We start from the raw sequence: 16,492 nt of genomic DNA on the forward strand, positions 1-16,492 counted from the left end.
CACCCAGTACTTTTCGTGTTCTCTCCAGATCCAGTCTCCGAGAGCCTCACGAACTGCACCCCTAGTGATCCCCAGGATTGGTTCCGGACCAGTGAAGGGAGTATTAGCTCCATTCCTGGCCAACTGATCAGCTATTTCGTTTCCCTTGATCCCCACATGGCCCGGCACCCATTCCAATCGGAGTTTGTTGTGCCGAGCCAGTTGATCTAGGGCTTTTTTACATCCATTTCTTTGTTATCTTTTATTTAAAAATAATAATATTTTAGCTTTAGAATATTTTTTATTCAAATAACAAAATTCAGATAAATTTTTTACTCTCTCTTTCTATTCCTTCATCTAATTCAAAAACTTTATCTAACATTCCTTGAGTAAGAGCCGAGTAATCTAAGTCTATAATTATGGTAAATAACTTACATAACCTAATTCAGTAAAATTACTGATCTTCATCTGTAGATGATTTATTCCAAACAGATACTACATCTTGCACAAGGTATCTTGCTTAGATAGAATATTGTTTCCAACAAAATTAATTCAGTAAGAACGTGGTGCACAAATAGTATTGAAATAAAGAAATGATCAAAAAGTAATGTCTAACAACCTCTTCTTCTTTATCTTCTTTAAACCAGGGTTTCGTAATGTTAGTAACCCTATTTTCGTCTTGTTTTAGTTAATTTTTTTCTCACTTTCATTATTAAAACAAAATTTTTCTTTAAGTTTACATTTTAGTATGTTTTAGAATGTAAAATGAGCCTGACAGCACGCGATACGTTCGCCTGAAAAGTAAAAAGGCTTTAAGAAATGTAAAAAAAATAATTCAAAATAACGTACTTCGAAGGACTTGTAGTAAAAATTATGTAACCTTACTGTAGAATTAACAATTTATTTTTGGCGAGATGAATAACTAGCACGTAATGTTAGAAGAGTGACGTACGCAGAATCTTTTCTTCTTTATCTACTTATTCTTTTAAAGTTACTTTTCTTATTTTGATTCCATTGACCTATATATTCGGTTTGTTTCAATGTTTTCGTTAAAGGACAAAAGTAAATACACACGCACATTTACATATCAAGCCACTAACACACCTTCACCTTGTAACTAAATACTATTTCCACGCTGTAAAGAGTTTTGTTCGAATTATTATTTCTTTAACACTATTATTTATGTTGACCCACTCAAAGGGGTGTACATTACATTTGTCTTAACAGTTCATGCGTTTCTAGGTTAGCTGTTTAAACAAAGTCTAGACTGTCAGTGTTGTGTTTACAATATCCAGAGACCCGTTAGGTGTCGCATCAGGTGTTGGATTTTAATTTTTTGTCCACATTAAATTGCAAGCTGGACCTAACGGTCTTGTTATCATATTGTTTAATAAAAGCTACAAAGCTCCTGGGTTAGTCATGTGATATCGTATCTTTTCTGTAAATATTTGCTGCGATAATGCAGCACATTAATTCGTAAATATTAAGAGTTATCATCAACTAAAAATGGAGACAGCCTTCAATTATTTCTTATGAAATTTTGAATGATTAAATAATGAATAAATTTAAATATATGAATGGAATGCGAGTAGATTTCTCTTCAGCGTATCAACGATTATGTGGTACTTTTCTTTAGAGATTTGCTCATTATTTTTATTTTAACAATAAAGAAGGCTTTAGGTGTGAAGTGGGAACCCCAGTGGTGGGAGATTCGATGTGGTACACTGATGGCTCCAAGATGGAGGAGGTTGTGGGAGCGGGAGTGTACGGGGTGAAGCCGAAATGTAGCTTTTCGGTTAGCCTAGGGAAAGTAGCTACAGTTTTTCAGGCTGAGCTAGCTGCAATTAGGTTCTGTGCTGCCGAGATTAACGGGCGAAGAATTATTGATTCTAAGGTCGTAATTTTCTCGGATAGTCAGGCTATTACTACGAGCTATTAGTTCCTCCCAGGTCAACTCAAGGCTGGTTTGGGACTGTCTGGGTGCCCTGAAGGAAATTAGTGACCAAAATAAGGTCTTTCTGGTCTGGGTACCTGGTCATTCAGGACATAAGGGAAACGAAGCGGCAGATTTATTGGCCAGGGAAGGCTCTGCGGGACACTTCGTTGGCCCGGAACCCTGTTTTGGGGTTCCGAAGTGTGTTACGACTGCGACCATTAACTTATGGGTGCAGAGTAGGTCTCAGGAGTGGTGGTTTGCCACCACTGGGCAGAGACAGGCGAAGGAGTTTACTAAAGGCTATTCGCCGAGGCTGACTGCAGAATTAATCCGTCAAGGCCGTGGGGCTATAAGGATGATTGTAGGCCTATTAACTGGCCACTGCAGACTCAGAAAACACATGCATCGCATGGGCCTGGCAGATGATAGCCTCTGTAGGTTCTGTCAGGAAGAGGAGGAAACGGCACTGCACGGGTTGTGTCAGTGTGAGGGGCTCGTGTGGCTATGGATGTTACTTCTCGGGGAGGAAAAACCAAGGCCTGTGAGCTTTACTCAAGAGTCACTCTGCAGCATTAAGAGTCTGATTAAAAGGACAGGTCTGGAGGGTGAGCTTTAAAGTGAGGGGAGCCACAATAGATCCAAAGGGGTCGCAGTGGCGTAGGCCTTGAGGCCGCCCTAGTCTAATCTAATCTTATCTAATCTAGGTGTGAAGTGGCGCAATATATGGGACTTAGCATCGATCCAGGTGATTTCCGTGGTCATAACGACGAAACAATAGAACTCGTCCTTTTCGCGGAGATTATCGGCGTCGAAAGAGGGCATATTTCTCTGTGTACATTAGTAGCTTGGTACAAAAAGTGTACTATATGCTGCTGAGACTTGAATTTTGAATAAGGCTTTAGGAAAAAAGCTTCTTCGTCAAGATGGATTGCAGGAGAAGGTCCAGCACGAATATTGAAGCTTTGAAAGAGTAAAAAGCGAAGAAATAAGAAAGAAAAAGAAGCCAATATTGTACCTTTTGCTACGTCCAGGTCAGAGGTTAAAGTTTCTTGCCTAAAAAAAATAAATTTAAAAAAATACGCGGGCAAATGTGACGTAATATCATTAGAATTATACCTGCTTTTATTCAGCAATTTCTGTTTAATTAGTAACAAGTAATTCTCTTGAAACTGTTAGCTAAAAATGCAATAATCTTCTGGTGCATCTTTTGGTGACGTCTCGTATAGAACTTAATTAAGTACAAGACATTGTCATGAGTTGGCCCCAACTAAATTCTTGCTCTCAATCGAAGAATTTTTATAAAGAATGTTAAGCCTCTGGATTATTCCGAGGTCATCAAATTTATTACTGGACATAACCACTGGTGGCTTGCCACTTGTTCAACATGTGGAGTGTCAACATGTGTTGATGAAGAATGTAACAGAGTCCAGAGTCACTTTATTTGAATACAGATTGAGGGTATTTGAAGTGGAGGAGGTAACACAGAGGGACAAGTTTTTTATAAACCTGTCTCTGATGGATTTAAGAACCTACTAGTATAAAGAGCAATGGTAGATTCAAGATAAACCAGTCTAAAGATACAATGTGAGAGTTAAGGTTTCCTATTAGGTAGGTTAGGGATCTAGATTCTGTGCCGTAGGGCATCTCGAATAATAATAATTTTTTCTTTGTTATTCTCGCTATCCTCTAATTATCCGCACATGTTGCTGGTTAGGAGCGTGCAGAAGTTAATGTGGATTCCTTTCCTATAATTTTTTTTGAAAGTGCATAAATATCTCTGCTCTGAAGCAACAGCTATGGCATTTTCACTACAAAGATTTCTCCCACCCTCTTATCTGATAGAATGATGCATCTTCATACATTCACGACATTTTTATACACTAATAAAAAGGCCAAATATTCAAACAGATAACATGTAATAAAGTATGATTGCTGTTAAATTAAAGACAGATGAACATTTTAGACAGCTGGTTAAGGCCGTCACTCGGTTTTTGGAAAAAAAAAGGTCAGAAAGTCAACTTGAGGCAAAAAAATAAAGATGTTTTGACAAGTAAAACTAATAATTAAGCAAAAATCTTCTATAAATGTGAATTATATAGTCCTTAGGAGTCTGTCTTCAAGAGATTAATTACAAATTACCCAAATTTAAAGTTTCCAAGTAAAAAAAAGGAAGTTGAGAGCTTTAGATTCTGTAGATTGTATTTAGCAAATAAATAAAGAACTTTTTGGGAAAAAATTATGATATGAAACCTTGAATATAATAGTAAGAGGATTCAAACTAGTTTATACTTACAGGATATATTCCAGGATAATTGTAACTTTCATAAAGTTGCGTAAAACAGTATGAAGACTTAGTTTGGCAATTTCATACTTATTAAATTCTAGTATGAATTATGTATGAAATGTAATTGCATCAGAGTAATTATTTGTATGTTGTCATTTAGTTGGATTAATTAATTTCGATGTTTATCGCTTGTAGTCTCTTTTTTTTAATAAGTAACTGTCTTTCTTGGCTCCTTCAGAGATATTAGGTTTATTATTTAGAGAATTTTATCCACTTACCAATCTTCTAACATATATTAGTACTGTGACAATCTGCGAGTACAGTTTTCTGAAAGATAATTTGAACATCGTATACCCTACACACTCACTAATTAAGCAATCTTTGAGGATAGCTGAATGCCCTAAAGGTTGCCCAATATTTACCAAAAAAAGATGTTAAGAGATGATAGAGATATTAACTATCAAACATAGTTTGATCACTATCCTCCTTTATGCTCTATCACTGACCGCCATTATGAAGCTGAATGGACACTAAGCTCTAAAAATCCGTGCAATCCAATTTTATTTTTTTTCTAATAATTTAGGATTATTCAAGCTCTCTTCAAAATTATTATGAGTATAAAACTTTTACATGATGATGTTGCCAGGAAGGAGAAAATTCGGCGATGATTTTTCCAAATTTGAACTACATTTTATCTTATTTCAAGGTGCTCTTGGTGCTAGCTCATCTTTTCTATCCAATATTGGTACAGCATATTAATAAATTGAATAATAATAATGTTCTTATCCGTAACAGTAAAATGATATCCTCAAATTAAGGGAAAACTTGAATAAGAAAAAATAATATCTCGATTTCTATACTTCCAATTACCAATAAAAGGACACTTAGAAGATGTCCACTGCGGTGGGAAAAGGATTCGAAATAATGCTGCACGAGAATCGAGACAAATCTCAAGACGAGACTTGAGCAACCGAGACCGAGACATTATATACATCTCGTCGTTTTTTTATTCATTTTGATTACCTCAGAAGTTGGGTTCATTTTTTTTTTCATTTTTAATATTTAAAAAAAAATCAAAAACCGAGATATCTCGACGAGACCGAGACGAGACACTTGTCATACGAGACCGAGGCGAGATTTGTATTAAGTCTCGCCTCGTCTCGGTCTCGTGCAGCACTAATTCGAGAATTTATTTTCAGGAGTAGATATACAGTAAAACTAGTGTCGGATGAAAAACTAAGTAAATACGAATTATTTACTTCTGCAGCAGAATCTTTTTATAATAATATATAAAATTGAAAGCAACTATCTGATCATTTACAAACTCTAATATTTTAGTAAGTTTTAATTACGTAACAGAGAGTCGTATTATTGTGTTCACACCAAGTTTATGATAAAGGAAATACGTCATTACATTTATATGATTTAGGCAAACATGAAATGATCGCGTGTATTGCTGGTTGCCGTACTTTATGACTGATTTAAAGACACTCTGTTAAATATACCAACTTTTAAAAAAAATCTTCAACTTCTTAGTTTAAGAATAATTTTAATAATAAATGTCTACAGTAGGCGGCAAATATCTTGATCTTTTGTTGTCAAGAGAATCTATTAATTATTTCTAAACAATTATCATTTAAATAATTCATTCAGGGTGGAAAACAAAACAATTTAATTTGACGAAGCCCGTTGTGCATTATAAGCCATAAATCTAAATGATTACATCTTCCAGCCTCAGTTTATCTGTACCATTCCATTCCTTTTAAAGTAACTACCATTATTGCAAATCTTGCGCGCACGTGTTTTATAAATGTGAGCCATGCAACAACTTAAATACAATAAATACTAGTACACGATTAAAAATTGTTACATAAATACCTGGAATGATTTACTGACGTGGTCGGTTCTTCTTAATCCAGTATAAAAGTTGATATTAAGTCAGTAGAAGATGTAAATTTATTATTTATAGAATTAATTAATATATATTTAAGTATTAATGGTTATATCAGATTGTTCTAATCGATAGAAATTAATCGAAATATTCAATGGAACTACGGGCCAACTCGCTTTTCTTCAAACCTGAAAATAACTTCCTTTCAGAAATCGATTTGGTATTATCGATCAAAAGAAAAGAAAGAGGACTAACCAGTAAGTCTGATTCCTCAGCTGACTCGAATTCATGCTTTGAAACCATGCTTTCTTTATCAAAATTTAAACGAGAAAGTTTAACATTTTTTTAAAAAAAGTTGGTTTTATCAAAATTTACCCCAAAAAAATGATCCTAAATTTTTTTTCTAAATTAATTAAGAGTGATTCTAGGATAGCTGAGTCGTTCGAATTGTCTCTTTTAAAAAAAAGTGAGATAAAGAATGTAAATATGTTTACAAAAATTTATCAATAGATTGCGTAGGATAGATTTCTGGATTCAATGGGAATTAGGAAAACTAAATAAAAATTACACTTAATTGTGGCCAAAAAAAATTCGTGTCAATTGAACAAATAATGGGGAGTCTAAATGACAGTTTATCAAATGATGTTACTATGCAACTGTTTAAGTATGCTGTTCACAACACTCTCTACAAGGTTAAAATGATGTTGGTAAAACAACAATACTCGGTTGTAAACAATCTCGTTATTTCTAAAGATAAGATGAAGATTAAAATCTTATCTACAATACTACTACATACCAGCTAAATGTTAATTACAAATACATAATAAGATTAATTTATCCAGGAAATTTTATTATGCAATCTCCCTAGAATAGGGCGCCATGGTAGCCGAGCGGTTAGAGGCGAGACCCTGCGAAGCTAATATGTATTGTGGTACTAGGTTCGATTCCCGGACTTAGGCCTTGGATTTTATTTAATAGTTAATTAAAGGAATTAACATTAAGTATGTTTGCTAGTCGCCTCCGTCCACGACACCTAATTGGTAGTTGGACGTTAAGCCCCGCCTGAAAAAAATAGGTGATTACTTTACTCTAGGGAAGGGATTAGCTATGAGGTTAGCATACTGGACTCCCACGCGGAGGTCCCGGGTTCGAATCCAGCAGCTGACCCTTAGATTTTCTCTTCCTAGGAGCTTCTTACAGCCCACTGTCCGGTGATGGACAGTGTTGCCTGTAACGAGAGAACACTGTCCGGAGGCCGGCAGTGCACTGGAAAAAGCTCCGGGCGCTAATAACCTCAGCTGTTGATGCGCCAAAAAAATAAAATAAATAAAAAATACTTTACTCTCTAGAATAGCTGAAATTTTGATGAGATTTATTCATGAAAAATTTTATCCATTTATTCAGCGTTTAGTATGTATGTTAGCTGTAAGTACAATGTGGGAAAAAAAATCAGCCATTAGCGGTTTTAAGGAGCATTTCCTTTGAAATTGGCTCTAATGATTGAAATGATTAAACTTTTTCTACATAATCCACGTTTATAAGTATCATTTTTTTAAAAAATACTTTCCCGTTTACATTCATTTTGAGGGGGGGAAGGTACTTTGAAAGAAGAAGCTCGTACTCCTCTAAATAATAATTTCAGTACATTGACTTCCTGTCATTAATACTCGTATTAATAAAATTCAATTTAGGAGCCAAAATTCAGAATTTCAAGGAAAAAAAAACTATTAAACTGAATTATATTCTCAGTTTTCTGCAATTTTCTCAAATTGATGTTCTTTAGTTTAGGATAATTTTCAAAATTTTGCCAAGTATGCCAATATTCACGCTGTTGTTTTCTTATTTTTTAATCAATTGAATGATTGATGTTGCGTTCTGGCAGTTGCCTATTTCTTTAAAAAAAATCCAAAGAAATGCCATTTTTAAAATTCAATAAAATTTTTACTGCTACCTTATGTTTTATGTAACCAACATATAAAAATGAAAACATATATAACTTTGCACAAACTTATCAGAGCAAATTATGAAGCAATTGTGTGGCTAACTGTATTTTTATAATTGAAATTCTATCGTACTATTTCTTCCAACATATCTTTACGCCATGTTGAAATTTGTCATATTACAGTAAGGAATATTTCATTCCAAAAAAAGATAAACGATGACAGTTGGACGTTTAGTAAAAAAAACAGATGAATTTTTAATTAGTGTGGAAATAGATATATGCATAAAATTCTATCCATTACCCAATAACCAAATCTTGCCTCACAAACCACATATTACCGCAGAAATGAAGTCGTTTTAGTTTAGTTTTGTTAAGAATAATATTACAGAATTTAACAACATAATTTGGGGCTGGTGTTGGTCTAGTGGTCAAGTGCGTGGCTTTGTAATTGGGAGATCCCCAGTTCGAATCCCGCGTATGACTATTTTTTATTTGTTAGAATAAAATGGTTTATTAGTAAAGTATTATGAGCTTCCGCCTCCGTCCACAACACCTGGTAGTTGGACGTTAAGCCTCCGCCTGAAAAAATAAGCGATTACTTTACTTTTTACAACATAATTAATTTATATTTATGTAATTATTGCTCTCTTAGAAGGTTTTCTTCTGCGTTCTGGTAGTGACTCCAATCTGATCTAGAATTGGGGACCTCAATTTGGAAGTAACACATAGGCCACAAGAGGGCCTGCTGTAGAAAGCATCTCATTTCAGTCCCAATATTTCTCGGACTCTTGGAGCATCTTCCATTCTAAGGATGTCCTGATCTTTTATCTGTGGAATCCGAACCAAAAAATGGGTAGTTCCAGTCAATTTTGATCTAGCCTTTTTCACGGTTACATCTCCATCTCTAGCCTCCAGATTTACACTTGGTACAGGCCAATAACAAATTGCTCACAGCATCTTTCGAAATGCTGCATCTCCTTTACTTCCTGTTACCACCCTGGATATTCTTGGTGTCCTCCTTTCTGGTTTACTTAGCCCCTTCAATACTCTGGTGTTCATTTTTTTTTTTTTTTTTCCTATAGCATCCAGAATGATCTAACATATTCTGGGCATTACATTTTTCAGCCTTTACCTCCTAAACTCTATGCCTAACTTTAACTCATCTAGCCACCATGCCTTCAACAGTTCAGTGCTAATCTTTACATTACTAGGTAAACTTCTACCATTATGGTTTCCAAAGAAGTAGTGGCTCCCATACAGAAACTCGATCCGCAATTTACAAATATCCGAAAAACAAAACAAAATACTGTTTTTCTTGCAATTTCTGTTAATCTGTTTCTACCAAATTTGGAATTCCAGTAATGCTATAAGTAGATCTATATATTTCAGCCACAGGATTTAAACTCAAGGATACACGAAAACCCCCTTGGTAAAGTGTGACTTCCAGTTGGAAAACCCAAATGAAAATTAACGATTAAGCTATCTGTGGGTTTCCTTTTTGTGCTTGATTGTTCACATACAGGCACTGGCAGATAATTTTTCTAAATACTGCTTATCGGGACTCAGGAGACCAGAAAACTGGTCAATACCCGAAATCTTAAATGTGACAAGCCAATTAATTCTTTCCTTACTAAGCTGTTGAAAATAAAACTTACTAATACCATTCCTATTACCATAGTTTAATTCTCTACTTATTATTGCAATGGATATCGAATTACTATAGACAATTCTAAAAGCTGCAAGTTTCTTCATCTAATAATTCATGGGCCAATCTTTTGCGAGACGTTGGGTTCCTGTTTTGTTTATATTTTTTTTTTTTCGCATTGTTAGTAGAAAAACAATCTCTAATTGGTCAGAAAGTTCGAATTCTCCAGTTACAGAGAGATATACGAGTATATACCCTGTTATGTATTCCAGTAACTGTTCCAGTATTTGTGTTGGTGTGTAAGAAATGAGTGATACTAGTATTTCTTTTCTAACGTGACTCTTAACAACAAGATAAATATTCGTTAGAACAAAGATATCACTTTCACATTACAAGTTTTGTGTCTGCCATAATAAGTAGGAAAGAACTTTGTTTTTTGGTTGTATTTTTTAAGTCAAAAAATTGCAATTCACTGTCTTCGGTTTTCTTAATTAAGAATAATAAATAATTATCACATCCAAGATAATATATATCTTGAACTTTAAGGGCCTTTCTGCATTTTTTTTGTTTTTTGTTTTTTTGTGAGCGTAATTATCATTTAAATAATTAATAAATTACAATATATTTAAAATGATGACTTTCTAGTTGGATGCTGGAAAAATTGCTGGTAATCAGCAATAATTAGATTGGCTTATTTAGGTACTTCTCTCCACCATGAAGCTGCTGATGGCGTTCAGTTTTTTGGTGCACGTATTTCTAGTCGCGGTTAGCTTTAAAGAATGCATATACAGATTTGAAGGCGCCGAGCGGTTAGAGGAGGCGAGACCTGCGAAGCTAATATGTATTGTGGTACTGGGTTCGATTCTCCCGGTCTTAGGCCTTGGATTTTTATTTAATGGTTAACAAAAGAAATTTACAGTAAAGTATGTTTGCTAGTCGCCTCCGTCCACGACACCTAATTGGTAGTTGGACGTTAAGCCTCGCCTGAAAAAAATAGGCGATTACTTTACTTTACTTTATACAGATTTGATGGCAGTTTTCTGGAGTCGGATGTTGTAGGTCTTTAAGATCTGGTCTCTTAAAGGTCCTAGTTGTTTTATTCCAAAATCCTAAGACACAAGTGATATTGTTGAGACTTGTAGTACGTAGGAGTTTATTTCAATTCTTTCATAGAATTTATGCGATAGTGCTACTTAATTACAAAATTACGAAAATTTAATAATAATAAAAATTAAATGAAAAGCCATTACTATAATCTGAAATGAAATTGACTATAATGATCAGCCAGAGCTTGCATAATTTCAATTTCAGCCAGATAATTGAATAAATAAAGAAACCATAGACTATGCGGTAACATACTACTTTGTTTTTAGATTATTTTATCATGCGCGCGCATACAGAACTAGTAATTTGACATTATTACAACAAGGCTATTGTTTTCATAAAAAACTGGTTATAATATAAATTTAATGAAGCTCAATTTTATTATAGCCCCAACCATAAAAGTATGGTCACGGATTGTTGTGATATTTCTATGAAATAGGTATTGTTTCAAAAGGTACTGGTACTTTCCATAAATGGTTAATATTCTAACAACATGTGAAACTGTTCCACTGCGGAAGACCCTTGATTTTAGAACATTGGAACTTCTTGTTCCCGATACCCATTTGCTAAAAATTATTTTTGGTACCAGAAAGTACCTGAGATGGTAGCAAGATTTAAATATTTAGCGATTTCCTGCCTGTTGCCGTGGTGACAACATTGAACCTGCTCAAAATGAGTTCATCAATATATTTCAAATCTTTTTCCTTTGTAACTTTTCGAAATCTTGTAGCGAGCACAATATAAGTGAGGCAGTGGCACTTCTGGTATATACTAATTTATAGAAGAGACGTTCTCTATGTGATCTAGACAAAAGTACAGGATAACCCTGATGAACTAGTTTTACTTATCTATTTTTCTAGCCTTATATAACCTTTGTTTTTCTAACTTCTACAATACTATTATTATGTACGTTATATAAATTAATTAACTCTCAGAAGTTATTTTATTGAAAACAAGAAAAAAAGCACGTATTATTGTATAATCTCATTGTATGGGGTCAACAATTCTTTTCCAGTTTTCAAAAAGTATCTTTTTTTGCGAAAATTAAAACTCGTTGTTTGTGGGGTTAAACTCAGCATTCCACTTTTATCGAATTCACTACTTCCAATTATCAGATCTAAGAAAACTTATCAACTCACGCGTCACCCTCTTCAGTCGACCTCAAAATTTCTTTCGCATTTGAAAACTAATTCAAAATTACTGATAAATAAATAAATAAAAACTTTTATTTCGGCTCATTTCCCGGGAAAATGGTTGACTTGATGGATCTTAAAGCATCCATCTTTCATTTTTGGATAAAAGTACATTAATAATTATGTGCTAAAATGAAGATATCTAATAATAAGATGCATTACTTATAATTAAGTATTAATCATAATTAACTAATTAGCAAATATTACAAATAAAAATACCTAAATACTTTTGGCCAATAAATTCTCTTAGAGTTACCTCAAAATAAAAAATTAATTATAAATAGACCGAAGAAACTTGAGCAATCCAGTTTTAAAAAGATATTGCTGTAACCGTCACTACTTTGACGTAACATGATTTCTTAGTTGATTTGCTTGAATAACAGCAAATCTTGTAATTATTAGTAAATAATTCGGTTATTGTTCATTACTTAACATCCTTACTGGTACATATTTCTGATGATATTTTTACTTACTTTAGGCTAAGATCAATATGCATATACAGGGTGTTCATTTTAAAACGGCTCAAATGCATTTCATGTTTAAACGGTTAATCTGAGCAAAAAATGGTAGAGGAAAAATTTGTTGTCCGTCACCTCTAGTTACAGAATATGTGACTTGATTTCAGATTCCTGCCCGCATACGAGACTGACGCGCGACCAAAAGTGAGGGTTAGCAGTTGACCCCCATTTTCATATACACAGTTTTAAAGAGTATAAAAAGTTATGAAAGAAACCGGAAAATGCAATTCGATATCTTCAAAATTAAAGGTGCTAGGCCATTTCAAAATTTGGTATTTATTAATACTGCGAACCCTCACTTTTGGTCGCGCGTCAGCCGCGTATGCGGGCAGGAATCTAAAATCAAGCCAAATATTCTGAAACTATAGGTGACGGGCAACAAATTTTTCCTCTACCATTTTTTGCTCAGATCAACCGCTTAAGCATGAAATGCATTTGAGCCGTCTTAAAATGAACACCCTGTATATGTAATATTTAAAAAAGTAAAGTAATGCCTATTTTTTCGAGGTGGACTTTACGTTCAACTACATAAATTTAGATGTAGCGGACAGAGGCGATTAGCAAATAAACTTAACTATAAAGTTCTCATATTAAATAAAATCCAAGGCCTAGACCTGTAGAACCGAACCACTAAACCAACAATGCATCTTAGCTGTGCGGGTCTAGCCTATAACCGCCTGACATACATTACTTTAAATTTTTCATATTACGGAATCGAACCTACTAAACCAACAATACCTCTTAGCTCTGCGGGTCTAGCCTAAAACCTCTCGGCTATCGTGGCGCCTAACATAATATTTGGTGATAGCTGGAGCCAAGAAACCCAATTCTCTTTAGGACAGATTATTGGATCAACGTACTGGCATCTTGAACGCATCTCTTTTTTTACACTTTAGGATAAATAGCCTATCGTTAATAAAAATGTTACGTATAGGCCAGTCGAGGGTACCGCGCATATTGTTGTGGAGTGAGTTGGCTACGCAGATTTCAGTTATACTGAATTCTGCCTGGTAGGAACCAGAGAATCTTCTTCTGTAATTTCTCATTTCAAGAAAATTTTTCTCTTAAAGCAGAATGAAAGTGTGCAGGCTTTCCACCGGTATACTATTTACAAGCTCCTTCATTGCGGGGGGGTTTAGGTGTGCAGGACTGACTGGTAGAAGCACAAAACGATATCGCTACCGTACGGAGGATGTATAAGCTGAGAGGTGAACTGCTGAACCTCGAATCACAAACCCTACACAATTCCCAAGACCAGCAGTAGTACGTACATAATCTGCAGTACCTGGGTTAAGGAAGATACCTTCCACTTTGTTTTCGTTTGTTCTATTCTTACCCTGAATCGCCTATCACTTTTTGGGAAAAGATTCCACTTTAGATTTCTATCTTTAAATTTAGTATTGAAATAGGAATGTATTTGTGCTTTCTACTGGAAAAAAAGCACTACCTAAACCTAGGTTAAGAATTATTGAGTTAAGCTCGTTAACTTCTTCATCAGTAAGTAGACAATGATTATGATCGCTGTGACGAAACAATGAGCTAATATAATGAGAATACTGTGCTGTATTAGAGTTCCACATTTCACACCTGATTGGCCAATAGCTGTGAAATAGCGAATTATTATTTGCCGTTTGTAAAATAAAACGATCAGATATCAGAGTAAATAACGGAAAATATTGCTAATAAAATGGAACAAATATTTGACATTTAAACTGTACAGTTATATATTTCTGCAACTAGTGTACTGTTCGATGATATAAATCGCGAAGTTTAAATGTTACCCATTGGGTACACAACAATGCACTTAAATTTTTATAGAACAATATCACATAAATAAAATTGAATTAACAAAAAATCGTTTATTATATTAAGAAATTGTAGAGGAACTTACATTTCTTTGTTTTTAGTTTGTTTATTTAAGGCGCATCAACATCTTTTAAATATGGTTCTTTTGATTCAGGATATTAGGAACTTTTTGATGAACAGTTCACTTTATATTCCATGAAAATTCGACTTCCTGTTCATTTTGGAAGGACGCAGTATTTTTTTAAATTATCTGGAGAAAAAAAAATATTAGAAAATAAAAGAAAATGCCTCCTAAATAAACTCTGTAACGAAATATGTATTATTAATTTAAACAACAGAATCGATTAGATAGATTTAAATTTGAATGTGAATAAAGGTCGATTAGATATTCTTCCTAATCCGACTTATTGTTTACGCAACCAAATTATACGTATATTTTTTTTGCAAAATTAACATTCAATTACATTACAAACCTGATATTGTGAAAACTTTGATATACAAGGATTTTGTTTTCTATCAAGAAGCTTTTGCACAGTTCTTCCAGCGAAGTTTCAAACAAAGTTACATCTAAGTTTTAAATATTACATAATATTTCTCTCTCATTTTTAAATGCCAAGTTTTTATCGAATATAGTTGAACGAACTCTGTGCAAAGTGCATTTAGTAATTATTAGATGAAGTATTGTGCTAATATAATACAAAATTTGCAATAATCAAATCAAACGAAAGGTTCAAATTTTGTTTAGGGTCTTGGACCTTAATTTTATTTAAATTTTCGAGTTTTATGGTGACGAGTGCTACCTGAACGTTTCCAAATAAAGATCTGTCGTCATTCATATGTAGTCCAAATCAGACGGGATGAAGTAAGCAGGATATCCCCCAGTAAAATTCCTAATTTGGCAGTTGGACAATAATACCTGCCTGAAAAAATAGGCGATTAAAAGTACTAAAAGTAGAGTAATGCATATTTTTTCGGGTGAACTTTACGTCCAACTGCCAAGTAACAGAGGCAATTAACAAACTAACTTTGCTATTAAGTTCTTTTATTAACCATTAAATAGCATCCAAAGCCTAAACCTGGAATTGAACCTACTAACCAGCAATACATCTTTTCTTTGCGGGTCTAGCCTATAACCACTCGGCTGTTGTGGGGCCTAATAGGTAGTTACTTACTTTACCTGTACCTGTTACCGTAATCTTATAACTTTGTTATATCCTGAGTTCATGGTACGTCGCCAAAACAAATTTAACTGGTTGGTTGCAACGTTCTTTCCACAGGGCTTTTGACTTGTAAGGTCTAGAGTTACCTTCATGTACCTTATATTTATTCCTCTATCTTTCTTTCGTACCTTCCGCTCCATAGCTTGGATTTTATGCTTTGACGGTACAGTCCAGAACTAACTAGAAATATGAAGAATACTGCCTAATCTATGGCTGTTTTTATATTTGTAAAGACTTCTTTTTTTTTTTTTCAAAGAAAGTTTGTCTCTAAGCGTAAAAGACTGTTCCTCCAGTTGTCCCTGTTTTAAGCCTCCATCTAGAGTACCTTTTTCAGACAGATAGACGCCGCTAGATTAGCTGCTGACATTTTTATCAGCCGATACAGGTTCTTAGGTATACCCAAGGCAAGTATGGTTTTCATCACTTCGTTTCTCTTGATATTGTCACTTGAAAAGATAATGTGAGTACGGCTTTTCAAGCCTCTGCCTGAATATCGATTCAATTAAATTAACTATCATAAATAACCTCTAGCAGGGTTTAACTTTTGTTTGCCGATGTTAGAATTAAAGAAAAAGAAAGTTAATTAGAACTAAAATAGTCTTATGAGTTAATACATCGAATTCTTGTTTCATATTAAGATGACTTATCATGTTTCATACACCTGAACGTAGAAAGTTAATCAGACATTAGATCTTTATACACCCCCGCAATGAAGTCTCATTAATTGAACTTTTACTAATGTACTAGATAGATAAATAAAGCCCTTCAGCTAAATACTGAATAAATAAATAATATTTCTATTATCTATTTAACAACGTAATTATTATGCAACTATTAAATAAAAACTGCATTCAACGTTATACAATTGTTGTACAATAGTATAGGAAACGATAAATGGGAAATACACTATATTGAATTAATATAAAGAACTTAAGATCGTGACAATTCATTTGGAATAACTGTACTTAAAAGAT

General features: G+C 34.0%; 1 protein-coding gene and 1 long non-coding RNA gene across 2 annotated transcripts in view; one reads left to right on the top strand and one right to left on the bottom strand.

Annotated features, from left to right (window-relative positions):
• Cda5 (Chitin deacetylase-like 5) overlaps positions 1–16,492 on the top strand; it is a 192,760-nt gene that overhangs the window by 129,908 nt on the left and 46,360 nt on the right. The gene's annotated exons all lie outside the window — the stretch shown is intronic.
• On the bottom strand, positions 62–14,558 carry LOC141458239 (uncharacterized). Its single transcript, XR_012460829.1, has 3 exons — positions 14,384–14,558; positions 6,078–6,278; positions 62–773 (listed from the first exon to the last, which is right to left on the bottom strand). It is a non-coding gene; the product is annotated as an uncharacterized lncRNA (long non-coding RNA).

The sequence above is a fragment of the Rhodnius prolixus genome, unplaced genomic scaffold (assembly GCF_049639745.1).
Source record: "Rhodnius prolixus isolate KJV_2025 unplaced genomic scaffold, Rpr scaffold_5, whole genome shotgun sequence".
In the NCBI taxonomy this organism is placed as follows: domain Eukaryota; kingdom Metazoa; phylum Arthropoda; class Insecta; order Hemiptera; family Reduviidae; genus Rhodnius; species Rhodnius prolixus.